A 23,654-nucleotide genomic window follows, 5' to 3' on the forward strand; every position below is an offset into this window, starting at 1 on the left:
CGCCTACTTTCGAATTTCTTAAATATTTGCGGCTAGCTTAGCTGTGACCTCTGGCCTTGCTCCAGAAACTGGAATAATGGCAAGAAGAATTTTCTTCCTTTCTCTGCGTTCTCATCACCCTGTTTGCGAGGATGCCACTTGGGGAAGATGTACCTTTTCATTGCAACGCTTCTTAGAAAAAGCCCTTTGTCCTGATAACCCATCCTCAGGCAGTGGCTCAGTGGTAGAGCATCTGCTTGGCATGCAGAAGGTCCCAGGTTCAATCCCCGGCATCTCCAGTTAAAGGGACTAGGCAAGGAGATGATGTGAAAGACCACCACGTGAGAGAGCCGCTTCCGGTCTGAGTAGACAATACTGACTTTGATGGACCAAGGGACTTTGATACTGTATAAGGCAGCTTCATGTGTTCATATGTTCAGCACGGCATATCAGTATCTAAGATGCAGATGGCATTTGAAGTCAACTTAGTTAATTGCTAAAGTCATTTGCAGATCAGTCTCTGTTTTACTGCACAGCTTTGTTACCTGTTCTCAGATCTGGTGCAGCTGACTTAATACTTCCCAAAGTAGCAAAAAGATTTTCCAGACAGTGAGGAATACTAGCAGGACTGGAAAAGAGACAGATTTATAAATAATATAAGAATGATATTTGCATACTTGATGCTGAGGTAAACATGAATTTTTTACACTGTCCCAATTCTGTGAGGGTGCCATGTCTTTAGTAAGTGTGAACTTAATGGTGGAAAGTTGAAGCGTTTAAAAATGAAGGAAGACTGCATTTTGAGCATATTGGGCAGGGTTTGGGGTGCAGCTTTGGAAAGGCAATTTAATGTTTGTTCTTTTAGTAGGACTCCTGCAGCAATTCTCCCCTCTTCAGCTGGGGCAGTTTCTGTGTTCTGGTACCTATCCATCAGGTATCACCATCCCAATTCTGTCAGATTCCCTCCCCACACACACACACACACACACACACATACTTTTGGTGGTGCTTTGTGAAAACACTGTTAGCCCAAGCTGCACAAGTGGCCCGGGTTTAGCTCCTTCTCTGGGGTCTCCAGAGGTTAAATCTCTGTGTGGCTGGATGTGTGAACATTGGGATGTTGTGCAGGACACTGTCTGTCTTTTCACACGGCGGTGAGATGCACGTTGGACTGCTGACAGGGGCAGTCTTAGAAGTGGGGCAGCTGCTGTGGGCCCTGTGTTGGGGGGGCACACCCCACCACTGTGGCTTTACTCAGGCAGCAGCTGGTGACCCCCTGCACTGCCCGAGACTTGGGAAGCGGGGAGGAAATCAGCTGTAGGGTGGGGAGGGAAGAAGCACCCAGCTAGTCGATGCCGAAGATGCACACCACCAGGCCGGGGGGCTGGCTGTTTCTTTCTCTCCCCCTCCCGCCATCGATGGGGCAGGAGCCCCCTCCCTCAGTGATTCTGGGGTCTTATCCCGGAGTCCTGCCCAGGGCCCCAGAATCACTAAGACCACCTCTGACTGTTGACATAAACATTAGGGTAATTCCGCCCGCTGCCCCCCCCCCCCGGCATACCTTTCGCTTAGCCACCCTCTTGTTTTTTTTAAATGCTGCCAGACTGGCTGTTGCGGAATAAATGAAAACAGCTCTGCAGCACACAGAATAGACCGTCCAGTGGCACATGTGTTGGGGGCAGTGATCCTTAGTAGGAGGGTGCAGGTGGTACATGCAAGCCCTGTTGTTCATCTGCGAAACGTTGGCGGGTGTGCCAGAATTGGGGACAGTTACCTATTTCAGAGGATGATTTAGAATACCATTATTGAGGCAGTTTCTTTTCGGTTTGCTGACAGAGTGCATTTATCCTATTTTATACAGTATATGCTCCTAGCCAAATCAGCAGCTTCACTAAATGAAGTCAAGGCTATCTTTGCTGTTTTTCGCATTAGTAACTAAATAACAGAGGAAGGTTAATCTTCCCTCTGGTAATGCACTGAATTGGAAATGAATTGTTTATTGAAAAAACGCCTTTATTTGAACATTAAATATAACCTATGTATTCAACCTAGATCATTCCTTGCTTCACTGCAGCATATTCTGTTTATAAGACTTCCACGGTGTTGCAAACTGAAAGGAGTGGGTAGGGGTGGGAATTGCTTGCATCCCATTTTTTTTGCAGTGGCAGACGTTAACAGTACAACCCTTAATAGGGATTAAGGTACACCCTTGTAAATCTGTTGAGGTCTAAGGGCTTAGCAGGATGTAGCTCTTACAATATTAGGATCGTATTGTAAAAATTGTTTCTGAAAAATAATACAGTAGGAAGTGCAGGTTTGGAAGAGTTAAGTTTTCCGAACTCAAGATATCATTTCTGACAATGGAGTTAGCAGCACATCATTTAAAAATCAAAGCAAGCCAAAGCAACCATCTTTCACAGACTCTTGCGATACCATATCCAGTTTAACATCTGTGGAACCATCTTGCTTTCCAAGTTGTATAAGCCTGTGTTGAGTATCAGGGATGCAAACACACCTACACTTTTTCTGAGAGAGGCTCTTTCACTGCAAAATCCCCACATTGCTCTTTAAGCTCACCCTATTCCCCTCCGTGGGTTCTAGATCAAATCAAGCCTGAACTGACCCTAGAAGCTAAAATGACTAAACTGAGGCTATCGTATTTTGGTCACATTATGGGAAGACAGGAGTCACTGGAAAAGACAATCATGCTAGGAAAAGTTGAAGGCAGTAGGAAAAGAGGAAGACCCAACAAGAGATGGATTGACTCTGAAGGAAGCCACGGCCCTCAATTTGCAAGATCTAAGCAAGGCTGTTAAGGATAGGACACTTTGGAGGACTTTGATTCATAGCGTCGCCATGAGCCAGAAGCGACTTGTCGGCCCTTAACACACACACACACACACATTCCCTGCAAAAGGCATCATGCTGCCAGTGCCTTTGTTGTTTGTTAATTCTCCCATTTGCACATGCACGCGCACACACTCACACTTTCTCTTTACACATTTGTACCAAATCCTTAATTTGTTTTTATTTTTAAAAGCAGTCTGTGAAACAACTTCCCACAGAAAAATGGCTAGAAAAATTCAGAACTGAGTATGCATTCTGCCAGTCAAATAAGATGAGATGCTAGGAAATCTATGAATGGCTCCTCCTTGTGGTTTTTATCCGTCAGAGCCATAGCATGGGAGAAAGGGTTTCTTAATGGCTCCCCGTGCTGTTTTCATAATCTCAAACACACACACCCAACTTGCTGTTTGCCCCTTGGGAGGAAACATACAAGCACACCGATTGCACCAGGGCTTCCTGCAGTGGGGCAAATATGGCACCCCTTTTGCAGGGGACTGTGCAAAGAGCAGGGGGAGAAGTGTTAACCCACCCCAGGCTGCTGCTCCAGTCTGAACAGGGGAACAAACATGAAGGAGATCCATCCACAGATCTTCCAATGTCTTGTGTAATTTGACTATGAATCCTAGGCAGTCGTCTTGTTACGAAACCCTCTTTTCTAACTGCAGCCTCGTTTCACGTTAAAGTTATGGGTTAGATCCTATGAACAATTCATAGATGCAGATCTTTCCCATTTCCCCCTTCCTTTAGCAGTTTCCTGAAATTGCTCCAAAGCTGATGTTGGGGAGGGGAGGCCTGAGGACGAAATGCCATGTGGGACGGGGGCTGCAGTGAGATGGGGAACTGTCCCTCTTCCACCAGTGGCAAGAGAGGGACTTGTGGCCAATTCTGCCCAACCTTCAATGTTTGCCAGAGCCCTCAATGGTCTCTAGCAATCATTAGACTCTGTTATAAGAACTCAGAAGAAAAGGCACATGCTGAGAATCGGCATGAAACTGCAGGCTCAAACTCTAAAGGGACTGCTCTTTTGAAAGAGAGCTGCACTCGAAACCATTATGTATGAAAACACAGTCCACTGAGGTGGTCATTCAGTAGCCTCCTGAGTGCAATTGGAAAACCAGAATAGTGGAAGACTTGATGCTGGACTTGGGTTGTGGGAACTGGCATTAAACCTCCAGGGCTCTGGGGACCAAGCCAGCTCCTGGGTGGCAGAGCGCCAGAGGGATGGGTAGGACTCAGCTCACCAGCCGGGCTCTGGAGTACTGAGCACAAACCGGCCTCTTGGCGCTTCCCATCTAGGGCGAAGGAAAGGGAGGCTGCCCAGGAAAGACCTGTCTCAAGATGAGGGGAGCCTGCAAGGGAGAGGCTCTGGCAAGAAGGAGGGTCATGGCGTGGTGAAGGCCTTGCAAAAAGGGCACACAGCGTTCCTAGGGAAAGGGGCGGCGGCTCCACCTGTTGAAAATTCACTGAAGCCGCTGAGATGTTTCAGGGAGAAGATGTGTGCTTGTTGCATGTTTGAGAAGGCATTGGGTTGGGTGGGCTTGATTTCTGATGAAATCTTTGGGAGAACTCCAGTTGAATTTTCCCTTTCAAGATTGGCACTGGGATTCAGAGGTTGACTGCCTCCAAACATGGAGGTTCCCTTTAGTTACCACGGCTAGTAGCTACTGATAGACCACTCCTCCATGTATCTGTCCAATCTCGTTTTAAAGCTGTCTATGCCTGTGGTCATCACCACATCCTCTGGCAGCGAATTCTACATTTTAGTCACTAGCTGTGTAAAGAAGTATTTCCTTTTGTCCATCCTGAATCTACTGCCCATCAGCGTCGTTGGCTGTGTTAGTTCAGACGCAACAGGGACGCAAAGGCCCCATGACAACTTCATAGCGTTTGCATTCCCAATTCAATGCATATCCTTTTCTGATTAAAGTTTTGTAAAAGAAAAAAAAATCCCAACAATTCAAAAGGACAACAGTTCATAGAGGCCAACACAATTTATTCTATCATTTAAAAGAACTGTTGATTATATATGTACATCATATACGTTAATTATATAGGTATATATAAAGGAAAAAAATGTATGTAATACATGGGGGTGAGTCATTTTTTACTTTTGCCCCCCTTCAAAAAACTGGTAGATCCAGCCCTGCTCCTAGGCTAAGCCCGGCTATGCACAAACATAAATGCGGTACTCCACAGAGACCCATAGTCATTGTTGCTGTTTATTTGGTTGTGTTAGCTATTCGGAGAACCATTCTCATCGTTGGCATTGAACATGAATAATGTTTTTCCACACACGCACAGTTGCTGGATACTAACAAAGCATTGTGGGATCTCTGCTGAATGTAGAATTATAGGCTCAACACATCATTACTTGACAGGACGATTTAACAAGTCTGCTGAAAACATCAGTGCGGCAGTAGTCATAACTCATGTTCATACAGCTCCTTTAGAGAGGGAAGATGTCAGGTCTGGACTGGAGCTTCAGGGGACCAAAAAGTGCGAGAGATAAAGATGGGTGATTGATGGGCAAAACCCCGTCTCTGTAATGTGTTTTAAACACCAACAAGTGACCTTGAAGAAGATTCTTGCTAATTAGTTGGTTGTAGAGAATTCCGGAGATTATTTCTATTGGAAAGAATTATCTGTTCTATTCCCAGCATCTCCTTTGGAGTCGAATAACTGATGCAGTCCCTGGTTTGAAACTGTATCTCCTCGGGGCTTTTAAAAACATCTGGTTTCACCTTTTTTGCCGTAGAGAAGTTTGATGATGTCCCTTGAGCATGTCACACATGTAGCTGAAGCCACTCCAACTGTTTTTTTGTTTGTTTGTTTTTTGGCACGGAGTGATCACAAACTAACATGAGCACTCTTCTTCGTCTTTGATTTTCTGGGGTGTCCCACATCAGGACTGTTCATGAGCAAGCCTGCCATGGAAAGATCTTCTAACTTAAAAGTCCTCTGGGTGCATCTAACCCTCTGTCAGAGCCATTGTGGCCATTTCCAGTCTAAATGGTCCCATGCTCTGATTTTATATATTGTCCAGAGACAGCACCAGACTCCATGCCGCCTCCGCCAGCAAGGCTGCCTCTGCAGTCAGTGCCGGCTGGAGTCCAGAGGGCCTACGTCCTATCCCAGCCAGCCCCAGGCACAGCCAGGGTTGGTTGGAGGAGGCAGTCTTGCAGGGCAAAAGGAGGAGGAGAGCTCGATCACCACATCCCAGGCATATGCCAGGTGCGGCTGGGAAGGTGGGAATTAGCAGGTGGTGAATGGTGGGGCTAGGAAACCTCTTTTAAAAAGGGCTCCTGAAACAGGCTCCTGTAAGAGGCTAAAGAGGATGGAAAGGCATAGTTTTGGGCTTGGGAAGAGCTGTTGTCCGTCCTGAGACAGAATCAGATGAAGCAAGCCCCTTCTTATCCCATTCTGAGCGATTGGAAGTCTAAGGTCATCATAGGTTGCCAACTCTGGGTTTGGAAATTCCTGGAGATTTCAGGTAGAACACGGGGAAGGCAGGATTTGGGGAGGGGAGGGACCTCAGTTGGGTATAATACCATAGAGTCCATGCTCCAAGCAGTTATTGTCTTGTTGCAGAAAACGGGGGTTCGTGGGGGAGAGAGTGACCCAAGACCGTTATCAAGAAAAACCGTTTTATTCGCAGCTGCGGCTCAGCTTACTTTAGCAAGTGAAATATCACTGAGCCCCGATTGTACTGGGGAAGAGACATTTATCCCAAATCCATGCTCTGACGGGGCTCGTCAACTTTCCGTGCTCATCTAGTTGTTTTACATAGTCTGGAGCCTAAGCGCTCAGCGGTTCCATCCAGTTCCGTTATCGTTCACCATGACTTTCCATGACTTTTCCCCTACTACCTTAACACACACATAGCTAGCTTGTATCAAAGCAGACATTTTCCCCCTCCTGCCACAGTCTCCAGGGGACGTGGTCTCTGTCATCAGGAGGTCAGCTGTAATTTCAAGAGATCTCCAGCTCCAAGGCCCTGTTCCACCTTCAACCTGTTCAGAGGTGAGGTGTATAACTGGTAGAAGCAGGGCCTCTCTAATCACAGGGCCTTAGCTTTAAAATACCCATTTCCAGATACTTGCCTGGTTCTGTATTTGTTATCTTTCCATCACTGGACGAAGACATATTTGTTCTCTCAGGTGTTTAGGAAAGTGGGTCATATTTTTCCTTTCCCACTGTATGAAGTTGTATATTTAATCCTGCTAGTTTTAGATGATCCAGCTTCTCCCCCGCCAGGCCCTCCTGCTTGAGCATGTCTCTCGACCAGCTGTTCCCAAACTTTTTGAACTTGTGGGCAATTTCAGAATTTCGTGAACAGGCAGTGGGCACTGCAACAAAATGGCTGCCACGGGGGTGGTGTGGGACCAATGACAAAATGGCTGCCATGAAGTCTAGATATAATCACAAACTACTGGGAAGTTCCACAAAATGGTAGGAGGTTCCATGCCAGGCATCCTCCTATGATGAATGCAGCTGTTTCAAAATGGGTTCCTCCAAAGGCCTGCTGAAGCACCTTTCGCTCTAGTTAAATGGAAGACTCTGCTTTAAGGGCGAAAGGCACATGTGCGCCAGGAGACACACCAGTAGGCACTGTGATGCAAATAAGTACCATTTTGGAGATCTCTTCCCTAGACCCAACCTCTGAGGGGCTGGAGTTAACCTAGGTATGACGCACCCCCGTTTCAACCACTTCAGTATCCCACTCACTCAGCCCGGCCGTATATGCTGAGGGAAAAAGTGTTGGCCTGAGTATATTTGTGAGGAGAATTATTTCTTTCTCCTCCAGTCCCACACCCATATTTACCTCAGTGAGAAATAGGAGACAAGAGGCTTTTCAACGTAAACAGACAAAAGAGGGAAGTTTATTAAAGAGAACTTCCAGAGATTGGTTTTTAAGAAAAGGCAGAAGTTTGTTTTTAGGTCACAAGGTCTACCGGAAACCAACTCACACAGATCGCTACTTACACAAAAACTCCAACCACCACCCCCGACAGAAAAGAGGAATAATCAAAACGTTAATGGACCGTGCAAGACGGATCTGTGAACCACAGTTTCTCAAGGAAGAAACTAATCATTTAAATCACGCACTGCTAGCAAATGGCTATTCCAAGAATGAAATCAGAAGGGCCATTAAACCAAACAAAAATCAGAAAACTCAGGAAAAACAGTCTCCCATAGGAAAGGTATTCTTGCCATTTATTAAAGGAGTCACTGATAGGGTGGAGAAACTTTTGAAAAAACATAACCTACAAACAGTGTTTAAACCCACCAAGAAAATACAACAAATGCTACGATCAGCAAAAGACAAAAGAGACCCCCTCACCTCTGCAGGAGGATATCATATACCTTGCAGCTGTGGACAAGTTTACATCGGGACAACAAAACGCAGCATACAAACAAGGATAAAAGAACATGAAAGATACTGCAGACTGGGCCAACCTGAGAAATCAGCAGTGGCTGAACATGGACTGACCCAAACAGGACACAGGGTCTTATTCCAAGACACTGAAAGACTGGACAATTCTACCAACTATTTTGTCAGATTTCACAGAGAAGCCATTGAAATTCATAAACATCAGCACAACTTTAACAGAAAAGAAGAGAGTTTAAGAATGAATAAGGCTTGGCTTCCTGTCTTGAAAACCTCCAAACTAACAAAGACTACAGTCAACAATAGCCATGCAGATTAGCTTTGGATTTCACACATTAACAGATCACTTCAGGATACAATGGTTCCATATTAACATACCACACCCTCATTAGCACATTATCTTGATACTTACAGGACAATGGTTAGCACATTACCTTTGTTACTTTTTGCAGGACAATGATTCAGCTCAAACCCAACCCCTTTCTGACTATATATTATTCTTCCTACACATTTGACACTGAGAGACACTGTCCTTCAGTGTTACTCCTCTGAAGATGCTGGCCACAGCTGCTGGCGAAACGTCAGGAAAGAAAATACCAAGACCACGGTTACACAGCCCGGATAACCTACGAGAACCAATGTACTCTGACCGTGAAAGCCTTCGACAATATCTAAGAACTATTATTCAGACGTTCAGACTCTCAGACTCTGTCCCTAGCCTAGCTCTCTCTGACTACCTCACCTTAGTGGCTGTAATCCTCCACACCTCCCTGCTACTGGAATAGCTCAACCTCAGAGACTAATCCCCCTTGTGACTTGAGAATGGGCCCTCTCCAACCCAATTCTCACTCCTGTCACTACCACAGGTTGTGTGTGTCAATAGCTTTGGCTTTCACTGAACCCTCAGGTTCACAGAGTATAATCTCGCTTCTTCTTTGTCTCTTCACCCAGCTCTGAATCTATCACAGCCTTCTCTGGCTGGTCCCAAGCTTCGAATGCTTTTCTCTCTCTCAATCACTCTTTGTCTGTCAGCTCTTGTTGCAGATTAAACCTTTTCCGTCACACTAGGCAAGCTAAACTCTATGAAGTCATTGTGTGTCTGTGATTTTTAAAAAGGTAAAAGGTAAAGGTCCCCTGTGCAAGCACCGGGTCATTCCTGACCCATGGGGTGACGTCACATCCCGACGTTTCCTAGGCAGACTTTTGTTTACGGGGTGGTTTGCCAGTGCCTTCCCCAGTCATCTTCCCTTTACCCCCAGCAAGCTGGGTACTCGTTTTACCCACCTCGGAAAGATGGAAGGCTGAGTCAACCTCAAGCCGGCTACCTGAAACCCACTTCCGTCGGGATTGAACTCAGGTCGTGAGCAGAGCTTTTGACTGCAGCACTGCAGCTTACCACTCTGCGCCACGGGGCTCTGTGATTTTTAATCAGGGTTAAAGCAAGCAGCTGTGGTTAGTGTGAATGGTCGGTAACCATTTTCTCCGCACGTGGCTGAGCGGGATTTCTGTTCTCTGGTCTTTCTGATCCAAATCCAGCAAGCTCGTCACGGTGCTACATTCACATTCCATGGAAATGCTATCATAAGTCACTCTTTGTATCTGAAAATGTCACACAGGAAGGATGAATGCGTGAAAGCGTGTCAAAGAGAGGAATGAGTGTTGCCGAGCCTTTCCCAGACTCGTGGGGCGCTTCTCCCTGACCCTGAGAGATAAAGCCTTTCTGTAAGTCGCAGCTTTTGTGTTGCCATTTCCATTGATTAAGATCAGGCTAGAATCTTCTGAGACTCTTTGGGGAGGGTGTAGCATTTACAGAGCAGATTTGAAGCATTAGCTTCAAAACCGCTATAGGAGTTTGAAGGCGGGGAAGCTCTGTCCGTGCTGGAGAGTACTTCTGTCCACGGTGCACACAAGATTTAAAAAAAAGACACTCCATGTATTGACAACATTTTCAGTCTGGAATGTAATGTGAGCACTAAAAAATACATGCTTTGGAACAAAATGTAAATAGCTTCAGATAAGCTAGCTTTGATATGAAAAGATTGACATTGTCCTGAAAGCAAACTTGAGTGTTACGACATTTGTTTTATGAGGAGCTTTCTCAACTCCTTAAACGTCTCTCTCTCTCTGACTCACAGGCTATCTTGGATGTTATCTTTGCCATCAAGCAAGTGGTGTGATTTGGGGGAGCATGCACAAAAAGAAAAATCAAATTGCGGTGGGATTCATTATTGCTGTTCAGGACAAAAAATAATAAAGCTGTCAAAGGAACAGAAATAGACTGGGAAAGGAAATGATTGTAACTTTGGATGAGGGCAGAGGGATTTCTGGCTGTCCTACGGCTCAGTACAGAAGTGTGTCAATCAATTAATATTAAAAGCAAGCAAAGGCAATACCATAGGGCAGGATTAGGGAGAGAGGCTTGTAATTGACTAAGGTAAGTGCTAATTAAAGCTATAAAAGCCACGGCCACGGAAAGCAAATAAACATGCGTGTGCTAAAAACAAGGATAAGTCAAATGACACAACGCGGAAGCCTAGGGAGGGAAGTGAAGCCTCAGCAGAATAAGTCCAAATAATTAGTGAAAACTTACTCCATTAACAACGTAATTGGATTGCCACTGAGAGCCTGGGTGGCTAGAGGAGTGACACTTACTCAAACCTTATAAAACCTCTAGTCCCGTACTCTTCTCTAAACAGCAGAAAAACGCTTTACAAACTATTAGCCGATCGTGATTCACAGATCACTGAAAACGTGGCAAGATTCCTGATGATAGCGGCCAATCAATGGGAACTCAGTCTGAAGAAGGACCACATCACCAAGGATTGAATTATACTTAGACTCTATTTTTAAAAAATATATATTTCTTTTATTCCTTTATCTATTTTTACAAACTATACTATGCCAATAAAGGTATTTGAATTTGATACTTACTCAGCGGCTCGGGAGGCACGTGTGGCTCTTCCAGGCATCATTCCTCAGTGTGATGCTCACCCCATGTTCCATGAAGACGAGCAAGGCCGTTGCCCGGTAGGGCTTGCAGTTGGCAGGTGGTTCCCTCCCCCCTCAAACCACCTCTTGTTAGAGGGAGTGAAGGACGGGGAAACTGCAGGCGTTCCTGTGCTGGGGGCCTTGTGCTGGGGATGGGAATGAAGGGCCCTTTGACCAAACTACTCTGCCTCCCACCGTTCACTTTTCCGCACGTGGGTTTTAGGTCCGCTGGCAGGTCAGGGCAGTCACAATTCACCACCCATCTCATCTCCCTTTAGTAAGCAGAGAACCCTGATACCTTTCCAAACTTTGGATCCTTTAGCTCCTCTTTCCAAGAGACATCTCCAGACAGAGCAGCCCTTCTCTCCTTCTAGGGTTGCCAAACTCTAGGTGGGGCCTGGAGATCTCCTGGAATCACAACAGATCTCCCAGCCACAGAGATCAGGGTTGCCAGGTAGGGAAATTCCTGGAGATTTGGGAGGTGTAGCCTGGGGGGGGGTGAGGTTTGGGGAATGAAGTGACCTCTGCAGGGTGCAATGCCATAGAATCCAACCTCCAGAGCGGTCATATTCTCCTGGGGTATTGGTCTGTGTCATCTAGGGATCAGTTCTAATTCTGAGTTGGTGTATGAGAGGGCGAGGGTAGAGTGCCCTCTTCGGGACAAGGCCCATCCCACCAGGTTGCAGGCTGCCTCTGCTGCCTTCCATTCCAGGGTCATCCTTCGGGATATCTGTAGGGCGGCAACAGGGTCTACTCCACCAAACTACTCAATGGATGTGGACTCTGAAAGAGAAGCAGCTGTGGGGAGAGCAGGGCTATAGTAACTTTTTCACTGAAAGGTCCCACATACACCTCAGTAAGAGAGCTTGCTACTCTCCCATGTGGGAGTGCACAGAAGACACAGAGGTGAAAAACAGAGTTGCACTTACCTGTAACTGTTGTTTATCGAGTTGTCTTCTGTGCAGGCACACATCCCTCCCTCCTTCCCCGCTGTGGGATGCTAAGGTTTCCTTTTGGTCGATCGATTTCTCCACGGCGGCAAGTAGGAGAACTGAGGGAAGAGCGCTCTCTCCCCCCTAGTCAGGTATCTGTTTGGGCAGGGAAATGCAGCACTAAGCTAGGGGGAGGGAAGCACTCTGAGGAGCCAATAGTTCTGGAAGCTAGAAAATCTTTCTCCATGGCTGGTCTGCACATGCACATTCCCATGTGTGCCTGCACAGAAAACCACTCAATGAACAGGTAAGTTACAGGTAAGTGCAACTCTGTTTTTCCCATGGAGGAAATGCTGCTTTGGAGGGTGGAGTCTGTGGCATTATACCCTACTGAGACCTCTCCCCTCCTCAAACTCCACCCTCCCCATGTTCCACCCCCAAATCTCCAGGTATTTCCTAACCTGGAGTTGGTAATTCTTATCTCTTTCCCACCCAACAGCCAACCTACTTTTATCTGCCCTGCTGTTTTAAGCTCCCCCCTCCCCGGGCAGTCTTTAACTAGGAAAACTGTGGCCCAGTTGTGGGGTGCCAGCCACTGAGCCAGGCCCACTTGCATGGAAAGGAGCCCTCAATGGTGTGTGGGGTGGCACCTCCTTTTCCCCTGAATCCCCCTCCCCACACTATTTCCTCTTTCCCTCCTCCTGGCAACCCCTATATCCTCTCCCCTTTTCCTGCCTCATTCTCACCTCAGCCATTTACCAACCTACCTTTTATCTGCCTCCCATCTTCAGCCATATTTTTTACTTATTTATTTCATTTATGCCTTTCTCCACAGTGGTGACCAAATCAGCTGACATTATAATCCTCTCCTTTTTATATGCACAATAATTCTAGGGTGCTGATAGGATAATGCCATTATGCCATGTGTATTACAAGAGAGAGATGTATGCCATTAACATCTGCATTTTGCCTCTATTATCCTTTTGAATTACACTTCTGAATAAGAACTATATTTCTTTGACTACTGAGCATCACTTATATGAATAGGATCTTTCTCAGGTATTGGAGGTAATTTAATTTTTATACCGAGAGAGTTCAGACAGTGACCTTGGCTGAAAGCTTTTAGCTACCCAGAATACCTTGGCTAATCGGTATGCATGGCACACTTCCTAAAATTTTAGAATAAAGCTAGTAGGGGGAAGGGTATTTAAATATATTCAAATATTATCATCTTATACAAAACTGTGTACAGTATAATATTGAGCGTTTCCCTGCCTACCTGCCTCTTTGACCTTGAAGAGAGCTTTGCAATTGTAAAAAATTCATTAACTGTTTTTAGAATGATCTTAAGCCCATTATTTAGGACTGTTGCACAGTTGGAACTATTTCAATTCTCAGCCTACCCCCCTTTCTTTTTTTACATATATTTTAGTAGAAAGAATGATGGTCTAGATTGGATCACCCTTGACATAACTGCTTAGGAAAGGGTTTTTGCATCAAGGCAGTAACACGGCTATACTCCAAGGGCTGCTGCCTCCATTCGTCACTTCAGCAATTCATTTCACTGCTCGTTTTGCTTATACATTAGAGATTTTAATTTTATGCCTGCAGAAATGTAGAGCTACTAAAATATGCCCCATAGCAGTGAAGTTTCCTTGGCTGCATAAGAGTTCAGTGTGTTTTATTCCCTCCCACACATTTCCATTAATATGAAATAAATCAGCAGGGGATGAAACCAGGTGTATTTCGAGGTAATGCGCTGCTGCCGCCGCTGAATTTGGCAAGAGCTGTGTTAAAGGCAAGGCAAATATGCTGTCTCACTGGGAGGAGCAGAGAGACACGCACGCACACTGTCTCTGCCTCTCTGTGCTATTGAGCAACCCTAACCTGGACGGAGCTTTTAATAAGGGTCAGGCTTTGGCTGATTGTTTCTTAAAAGGCTTCCTTTTTGGATATGCCTGGGTTGCCTCATTGGGCCAGAGCTCACTGGAGATGCACAAGGTGAACTCTTTCAGTCCCCCGTTCAGGACCTGCAAAAGAACCCTGAGTGAATTGCACTAGAAGACAAGTGATTGGCAGTTCCCTTGACCCAGCAACCCAAGTCACGACCATGGAGCAAAGCTTGTGCCTTGGAATCTTTGTGTGTCTGAATCAACCTATAGTCAAGCCCAAAAGGTCTGTTGTGTTTGATACAGTCTATCTATGCAAATGCATGGTCTCTTCAAGTGACTTGCCTGCTCTTCGAGTGTTTTCTCTCTCTGTTCTTGTGATCTCACCATGGTATCTCAGCTATGGCTCTCACTTTTTTGGATGGGGACTACTCTGCCATGACGGGGTTGGTTTCTACGTTTTAATATTATTTAATATTGTGCACATGTTCTGTACAAGTTATCCTTAGTCTGTTCATAGATCAGAAATAGCTTTAAAAAAAAACACCTTTGCACTCATTTGCACAACAGGCTTGTTAGGTTGGTGTTGGGGGCACCTTGCCCATTAGTAGCAACAAGTATATTTCATAAGTGGGGAGGGCAACTCTCAGTTTTGTTCCCCAAACCATTCATTTTATTAGAGCCTACCAAAATATCACAAACTCATGTGCATTGCAAAACCATGCTCAACTTTTGAGTTACCTATAAGTCTTCATCAGCCTGAAGAAGAAGAGTTGGTTTTTATACCCTTCTTTTCTGTACTGGAAGGAGTCACAAAGCGGCTTGCAATCGCCTCCCCCCATCCCACACACACACACACACACACACAACAGGCACCTTGTGAGGTAGGTGGGGCTGAGAGAGTTCAGAGATAACTGTGACTAACCCAAGGTCACGCAGCTGGCTTCTTGTGTAGCAGTAGGGAAACCAACCCGGTTCTCCAGATTAGAGTCCGCCCCTCATGTGCAGGCATGGGGAATCGAACTCGGTTCACCAGATTAGAGTTCATGTGGAGTGGATAATTGAACCCGGTTCTCTAGATTAGAGTCCGCCACTCTTAACCACTACACCACATTGGCTATATACCTACTATCTAAACCTTATTCTTATGCCTTAAAATACTGTGAAAAGAGACCTGTGTGTGTGTGTGAAGTGCCGTCAAGTCGCAGCCGACTTATGGCGACCCCTTTTGTGGGGTTTTCATGGCAAGAGACTAACAGGGGTGGTTTGCCAGTGCCTTCCTCTGCACAGCAACCCTGGTATTCCTTGGTGGTCTCCCATCCAATTACTAACCAAGGCCTACCCTGCTTAGCCTCTGAGATCTGACGAGATCAGGCTAGCCTGAGCCATCCAGGTCAGGGGAAAAGAGGCCTAAGCGAAATATATATATATATATATTTTTTTATTTTGATCTACAGTCTAATTAATCTGTGAATCCAAAAATCCTAAATCTGATTCCTAGATATAGAGCATTAAGGGGTTGAACAGTGGGAAGCCAGTGAAGGATGAGGTGCTTTGAATGGGACATCGAAAGGCCAGATTCAGCAGGCAGCTATTTCATCAAGAGAAAGTAGTCCCAGGACAGCAGAGGAACTGCAAAGCAGCAAGGCCTTTTTCTCCATGGACAAGGATCAATGTGGAAGTACTTTCTGTTGTCTGTGCCTGCTTCAGGATTCCCTAAGTGCAGGCAGGCATAAATCAAAGGATGTGCTTTTACCCCCAGCAAAACCACACCAACATCCATCAGAGGGCACTTGGCTCCTTGCCCAAACCACTCTTGGTGCCAGGCTGTCTGGAGAACATATTTAATTTTCATTTCCTTGGCAGCCCAGCCTGCTTTTTGTAGAATTCCAAATATCCAGAATTATAACATTGAATTAGGAAGTACTCTGAATATAGCAGGATTTGGTGAATTCTGAATATGGCCAAATTGGACATCTCTTTAGACTTGTTTTTGTAATATGTCATAATTGCTGCCTTGTAAGTCATATTGAGTTTCCAAAACAGTGGGGTAGAAATGTTTTAAATAAAGAACCCGGAGAGGTTTTAGGCTATTTTCTCTCAAACAGCATGTAATGGTTGGAGGGTCATACTAGCTCTGGAAAACGCAGGTTTAAACCTCCACCTGGAAGCTTGCTGGGTGACCTTGGGCCAGTCACACACGCTCAGCCTAAGCCAGTGGTGGCGAACCTATGGCACGCGTGCCAGAGGGAGCACTCAGAGCCCTCTCTGTGGGCACGCGTGCCGTTGCCCCAGCACAGAAAAGCAGCAGCAGGAGAGGTGGTGGGAGAGATCCCCCAAGCCGCCTCATGGTGGCGAACCCTACCCACAGCCCCGGCTGTTGCACCGGGCAGCCTCTCTCCTTTTGGGAGCCACGAGGGGAGGGGTGGGGGGGAGAAAGTTGAGCTCCCCGGGTCCTCTCGCCAATGCCAGGGCACCTGTGAGCTTCCCTCTCTCTCCCCCTCTGCAGTGCAGGGCGACCTTGCTGCGGCCGCCCCCCAGGCGCCGGGACTGGCCGGGATGGCTGGCGGCGGGTCCGGGCTCTCCTCGAGTGGGAGCCGCTGCGCCGCTCCTGCTTTGAGCCGCCAGCGTCTGTCCCGCACGGCGCGAGCGGAGGCGGGACTGGAGCTGGCTCCAACTGCCTGCACGGCCCCCAGCCCTGCCCTCGGAGGAGGAGTCCCGCCGGGGCAACCTCCGCCCTCGCTTCTCACCCAGAACTGCTGCTGCTTGTGCGGCCTGGCCAACTTCCCCGAGGTTGCAGTAAGTGGGCGATCCTGAGGTAACACTGCGACGTCACCTTTCCCGCTATTGCAGGGATTCCTCCGCTGGTATGATTGCCAAAGATAGGACTTTTTGGAGGACTTTGATTAACACACACACACACGATTACCAACCTCCAGTTGGGGCCTGGGAATCTCCCGGGATTACAACCGACCGCCGCTCTACACAGATCAGTTCCCCTGGAGAAAATGGCAGCTTTGGTGGGTGGACTCTATGGCATTATACCCCGCTGAAATCCCTCCCCAAACTCCACTGTCCCCCAGATCTCCAGGAATTTCCTGGCCTGGAAACCATATTCAGGTTAAATTGCCGTGTTGGCACTTTGCGATAAATAAGTGGGTTTTGGGTTGCAGTTTGGGCACTAGGTCTGTAAAAGGTTCGCCATCACTGGCCTAACCTGTCTCACAGCTAGGTAAGATTGCCAGCTCTGGGTTAGGAAATACCGGGAGATCTGGGGGTGAATCCTGGGGAGGGACCTTAGCAAGGTATATTGCCATAGACTCCACCCTCCAAAGCAGCCATTTTCTCCAGGAGAACTGTTTTTTGTCACCTGGACATCAGTTGTAATCCCAGGAGATCTTGGGAGATTAAAGCAGGGGTACAAATGAAGTAAATTATTCCTGTGAAACCAAGGGGTGTCTCAAAAGCAGTTTATGACATGACATGAGAGTCCACTTGCTCCAAGTAAAGCGTCGAAAATTCTGCTGGACCAGCTGAAGTCCTTTGTGTGAGCCTATGATGCTAGCCCATATAATGGACACTGCAATTTCCCTATACTTTCTTTGGTGCTTGAGTGTCAGCTGCTTGTGTAGAAGAAAGACAGTGAGATTCTTAAAGAATGGCACCTTTAAACGTTAACAGTTTGACTGGTGCACAAGCTTCAACAAACGAGAATCCATCATCATTTGGTAAATGAAGTTCTTGTGATTCTGATCAGTTTGTTCAGCCTGGTTTTCATCAAGGTGACGACTTCTTGGCACATTAAAACTGAATTGCTAGGTCTTACAGAGGATGGCTGTGAAAGCCATTTCAAGAGAGGCAGTAGCAATTCTGTGCCAGGTTATTAGCTGTGGATTATGGATAATCAACAGCATTATTCAGAGGTGGGCTCGTCCCATCTGTTTTGGGTCAATTTGACCCAAGATTCATTAACAGCAAGACAGCCGCACGGTGTGTGTGTTGTTTTTTTGGCCTGGGTTCTCTAGAGGTAGTTTTGGAAGGCGCAACATCAACACGTTTTGCATGTGTCGTTCATTAAGCATGTCCTTACCAACTTGAATAGGAAGGTGAACCGTGGCTAATACAGTGTGGCATGGTGATAGATGCAAAAACCCTGCGCTTGATTGGCTTGCCTCCCCTTTAAAAGTTGGAGGTGGGAAACCCAACTCCACTGCCACAAAAGGCTTTTGGGGGGGTGGGGGGACCTTTTTCGTGTGGGGCTAATGGTTGCCTTCATCCAGCACATCCCATTAGCTGGAATTACTGTTTATTATCAAGTCAAATGCCTTGCATCTCCCCAAGTGTAATTTATGCCTAGAGGGAATCATTCGAATGAACCGCCTGTTGTTGGGGGGGGGGATTCCCCCCTGACTACAACAGGTGTGCAAGTTTTATAATCTTTAAAAGCTTAAAGCACTAGCATGCCATAAATGGACTTGGTGTTTTCCCTCGATGCATCTATGCTTGTTTTCTCCTTGAAACTTTGAGCGATGCGGTATAATTTGCCATGTGTCTTTGTGTGAGCGTTGGTTACACATAATGAGGTCCCCCTGCTGTTCGCTTGGCAAAATAATGATTCAGAATTGTTTAGCCCAACTGAGCCAGATTTTCCACAGAAACTACTTGGGAACTAGGGTTGGGGGTTTTTTTCTTCTCACTTCTTAGAATAAATTTCGACACTCCCTGCCCACTCAGGGCTCCCAGCGCGATTAGAAGGCATTCATAGATACATCAGGCATATGGTGCAGAGAGTGCAGGAGATGTGCTGCGGAACGTTTTCTGTGCTTTGCCTGTGCTTGCAGAGGAAATATTTAGAGCATTAAGATTGTGCGCCTCTGTAGATTAAAAACAAAAAGGCTACAATCTGGTAAAACGCAGCCTTCCGAGTACCTTTGGGCTTTCCCCAGCTTTCAGCTAAACAAGAAAAACGCTGCTGTTTCATAGCGGGTCGCAGGAATGCTGCTCATTTACCTTCTTCTGAAGCACTGGGGAAGCTTTACAGGGTCACAGAGTAGGGCTCTCAGGATTTAGAGAGCCAGCGTGGTTTAGTGGTTTGGAGCGGTGGAGTCTGATCTGGAGAACTGGGTTTGATTCCCCACTCCTACACACGAGCTGCAGAGGCTAATTTGGTGAACGGGATTGGTTTCCCCACTCCTACACATGAACCCAGTTGGGTGACCTTGGGCTAGTCACAGCTTTCTCATCCCCACCTACCTCACAGGGTGTCTGTTGTGGGGAGGGGAAGGGAAGGTGGTTGTAAGCCGGTCTGCTTCTTCCTTAACTAGTAGAGAAAATCAGCATATATTATTATTATTACTTCTCAAATGTGCATGAGTGTTCCAAGAGAAGGTCCCATCGTATAAAAAAAAATGTTCAGGTACCACGCTGATCCAGATGGGGACTTTTCCACATTGTGGGCTTATTGTTGCTTGCAAATGCAACAGAAAAGGCAGGCCTGAGGGAATGACAAGAGGAAAGTGGTGTTGGATGTGTGTGGGAAGGTTCTGCACCTTCCTGTCTACACTGCGGGAAATCCTGCCTTGACCACAATATTTCTCCAGAAGCAGCAGATCAAAGCAGGTCCCAGAAACATCAGAGCAAAAGGGGGGATGGGAACCATGGAAGTGGCTTGGGAGGAGGATGACATCAACAGAGGCTTAACATTCAAATCACAAGATGTCATAGCTCCGCTGTACACTGCATTGGTCAGGCCGCATCTGGAGTATTGTGTGCAGTTCTGGAGGCCTCACTTCAAAACAGATGTGAACAGAACTGAGCGGGTGCAGAGGAGAGCTACGAGGATGATCGGGGCCTGGAGACCAAGCCCTATGAGGAAAAGCTGAGGGAGTCGGGAATGTTTGGTCTGGAGAAGAGAAGGTTGGGGGAGCATGATTGCTCTCTCTAAGTATTTGAAGGGCTGTCACTTAGAGGAGGGCAGGGAGCCGTTCCTGTTGGCAGCAGAGGAAAAGACTCGCAATAATGGGTTTAACGTAACGGCGGAAAGATAACGGCTGGATATTAGGAACAACTTTTTTACAGTAAGAGTTGTTCAACAGTGGAATCAGCTACCTAGGGAGGTGGTGAGCTCCCCCTCACTGGCAGTCTTGCTAATTGTGCAAATGCTATCCTGGCAACCTGGCAGTTGCCCAGCTCTTTCCATAGCTTACCGCTTCGCAGTGCATTGTTAATGGCAATCAGTGCTCCTCAGCTCATGGGCTGACCATTTGTTGGCCACCTCTCTTGCTCCATCTCATCCTTGCAGGTGTGTATGCAGTGTACTGGCACTCTATTGTTGTCTGGGTAGGATTCAAAGTCCCATGTGGCTTCAGTTGGGTATATCCAAAACAGTAGTACAGTGCCTTTTTAGCCCTTGTCAAAGAATGCTCTCTTAGGGTACATAGAAAAATACTATTTTTGGCGTATATTTTTATTTTAATACATAATGATAGATACATAAAATACAAATCTATATATAAGATACAGAACATACAGGAAAATTCTAAAGACTACAAAGATTGGGAAGACAAATAGGTATAGTAAACCAAACTGAGGTTGCTAAAGTACATACAAAGTACTCTTAATGGGTGCCTCACTCACAACTTTAGAATGATCTCTCCCCCTAAAAAGAGACAAGGCCATGTTCTCCCTCCACATACAGACAGGGGAGATGTATAATTTCATGCTCTCATCCACAAGATTACTGGAATAAGAAAGGAACATGGGGAGGGAGTAGTGAGGGGGATTGGATAATGCTGCTGCAATTGTCTTGTCTGTGGGCTTCCTAGAGGCACCTGGTTGGCCACTGTGTGAACAGACTGCTGGACTTGATGGGCCTTGGTCTGATCCAGCATGGCTTTTCTTATGTTCTTACGTGTTACACGCTGAACCATATCTTCAGAGTCATTATAATTTTTCTTACGTTTTGAGAGATCAGCAGTTCTACCAGGAAAACAAAATCTGGGATAAAACCTACGTGGTGTTGTGTATTGCTTTTCAGTTTCTGTGCTTTGAAATGTTCACAGGTCAATGTCTTAGCCAGTCAAGGGGGGCTCAGTTACGTTGATTGCCAAGTTGCTTTGTCTCTTTGCTAATGAAGGGGGCCATTCTTCAGGTCGTTAACCTCTAGCAAGACATTGGCCTGCTTTGCACCACTGAACAGGAAGGAATCCAAGGGAATAGGTGACAGTTGGCTCTGCAGGACTTTGCCTTTCATTTTGATGAGATCTGCAGTATTTCCATCGGCCTCTTTAGCGCAGGTGTGGGTGGAAGGAAACTAATGACAGTCATAGGAGAGCAAATGGAGTAACTATAACCCTTAATAAGCATTTCCAAAGGGAATCCCGCACGGCATTCCTTCTGTTTTTCTCACGGCAGGAAGAAGAGAACAAATTAATCAGGAAGACCCCATCTCACAGCACTAGAGAAAACCACACATCGTGTGAACATCTCCCTGATTCTACAGCGTGTGCGTGTGTGTGTAAAGTGCCGTCAAGTCGCAGCCGACTTATGGCGACCCCTTTTTGGGGTTTTCATGGCAAGAGACTAACAGAGGTGGTTTGCCAGTGCCTTCCTCTGCATAGCAACCCTGGACTTCCTTGGTGGCCTCCCATCCAAATACTAACCAGGTCCAACCCTGCTTAGCTTCTGAGATCTGACGAGATCAGGCTAGCCTGGGCCATCCAGGTCAGGGTGCTACAGCATGAGAATCTGTCAATTAATTAACTTCTTTCCTCTTGGAAAAGGCAAGGGGAAGCTTATCAGGCATCTCCTTGTTCCTGCCTAGGTAGAATTCTAGAGCAGAACTCTCTAAGGTCTTAGGTCCCATTGTCTGAAGTCAGCGTTAGTGGCAAATTAGTGTAGGGTAGATTCAGAATGGAGGCACAGGCAGGGCTTTAGATAGGCCATCTTGTTTTGTAGATGATGAAGAGAAATGACTTGAAATGTTTAATGCCCCTGACTGAACATTTACCCTAACTTTCTTTCTCCATCAATTTTCCCTGGAACATTTGTTTGTGAAGATACTTGTCCATCTTTGGATATGTTAGCTCTCTGGTTATTAGAAATCTCTCCCCTGTAGGGGAAAGATCATGCTTAGTGCCAAATATTATTATGAATTCGGTTTCTTTGTTGCATTCTTTTCTTTAGAGAATGCTTTGATTCCTTCTCAGTGGGGTCCAGCAAGAACTGAATGTATATCCTTTAATATAGTTTAATGTAGGCTGTTTCCGCACCGCTCCCCTACAGCAATGTATCCTTGTGGTCAACCTGAGAGGTTTGGCTGCATTTTCAAAATTTCTGTCTGCATGATGTTGTATGCATTCTACCCAAAGACTTTGGTAGTCTGTCTGCACTTTTCCAAAAAAGAACGTGTGGGAGCGTGGCGTCATTCATTACGTTGTGGTTGCTTCCCCCTGCCCAGTTTTTTTGGTTTATGAGCATGCGTTGCAGCAATGGTGCCCTCTGATTGGTTGCCGGGCCTGGCTTCCTTTTTTTTTTAAGTTCATCAAGCAAGCAAGCCAGCAATAATTTTTAATAGAGAGGATCCGGCTCTCCCCAGCTTAAATCCCCCCTAGCGCATGCATGCTCGAGGCCCATGCACACTCAGATCCTTTTCTGAAGTGTGTTTGTGATTGTGCAAATGTAAAAAAGAGCGAGAGGAGAGAGATGTTAGAGGGAGTGCGCGTGCCTGTCTACCCCGCCTGCCTGCCTCAGCTGTGGAGACTAGCAGCCGTTAACTACCTAGCTGGGTGGGCTGGCAGGCAGGCTGACTTCAGCGCCGTCGTAATGGCAGCAGAGGCCAGTGGGGGAGCCGAGTCAGCACACGGTCCTCCTCCTCTTCCTTGCTCTCACCTCAGCTCCCCTGAGCCTTAAAAGGAATATAAAGGGGGGGATGCTATCTCCCCCCCCACACACACACACAATCTGGATGAGGCACCGTGTGTGTGCCTTGTACCCTACCCCACCCCTTTGATGCTCTACACACACATAATAATACACAAAGCAATGTGCAAATAAACAGGAGGGGGATTCAAATGCTCAAACACTCTAATTTTTTTATTTCTTTACTTCGTTATTCCGTTGCATCATTAGTTCTAATGCATTTCCCCCAAAAATTAAAATGCTGGGCAACGCTTGGAAATGGCTGACTGGAGGGGAGGGGAAACAGGAGGGAGAAGTGGGCATGCACAAGGGAAGGGTGGAGAAACAAATGCGGTCCCAAACAGGTCCGCACCTCGGGGGGAGTTGTGTTGGAAACAAAGTAAAGGAAAACTCGGCTGAATAACTGTTGATACAACGGGGATATAACGATTGCGAGACGGCTCCAATCCCAAACGGAGGGGAAATGGTGCGGCCAAGAATAAATATACTGTTTCATTAAACATTTTTTAAAGTTGGTACGGAAACGGCCATCGTTTCTCACTTTCGTTATTGTACGTTGAATGCTTGGGGTGAAATTCTCTCCGCTGGCATCAGGCTCTAAAATTTTCCATAAAAAAGAAGTCTGTCTTGTGAGAAGCAGAGCAACTACATGTGTGTGTGTGTGTGTGTGTGTGTGTGTGTGTGTGTGTGTGTGTGTAAAAATGTTGATTT

General features: G+C 46.4%; 1 protein-coding gene across 1 annotated transcript in view; it reads left to right on the forward strand.

Annotated features, from left to right (window-relative positions):
* The window catches only part of MICU1 (mitochondrial calcium uptake 1), a 161,956-nt gene that overhangs the window by 127,628 nt on the left and 10,674 nt on the right, over window positions 1–23,654 (forward strand). The gene's annotated exons all lie outside the window — the stretch shown is intronic.

The sequence above is a fragment of the Euleptes europaea genome, chromosome 5, assembly GCF_029931775.1.
Source record: "Euleptes europaea isolate rEulEur1 chromosome 5, rEulEur1.hap1, whole genome shotgun sequence".
In the NCBI taxonomy this organism is placed as follows: Eukaryota; Metazoa; Chordata; class Lepidosauria; order Squamata; family Sphaerodactylidae; genus Euleptes; species Euleptes europaea.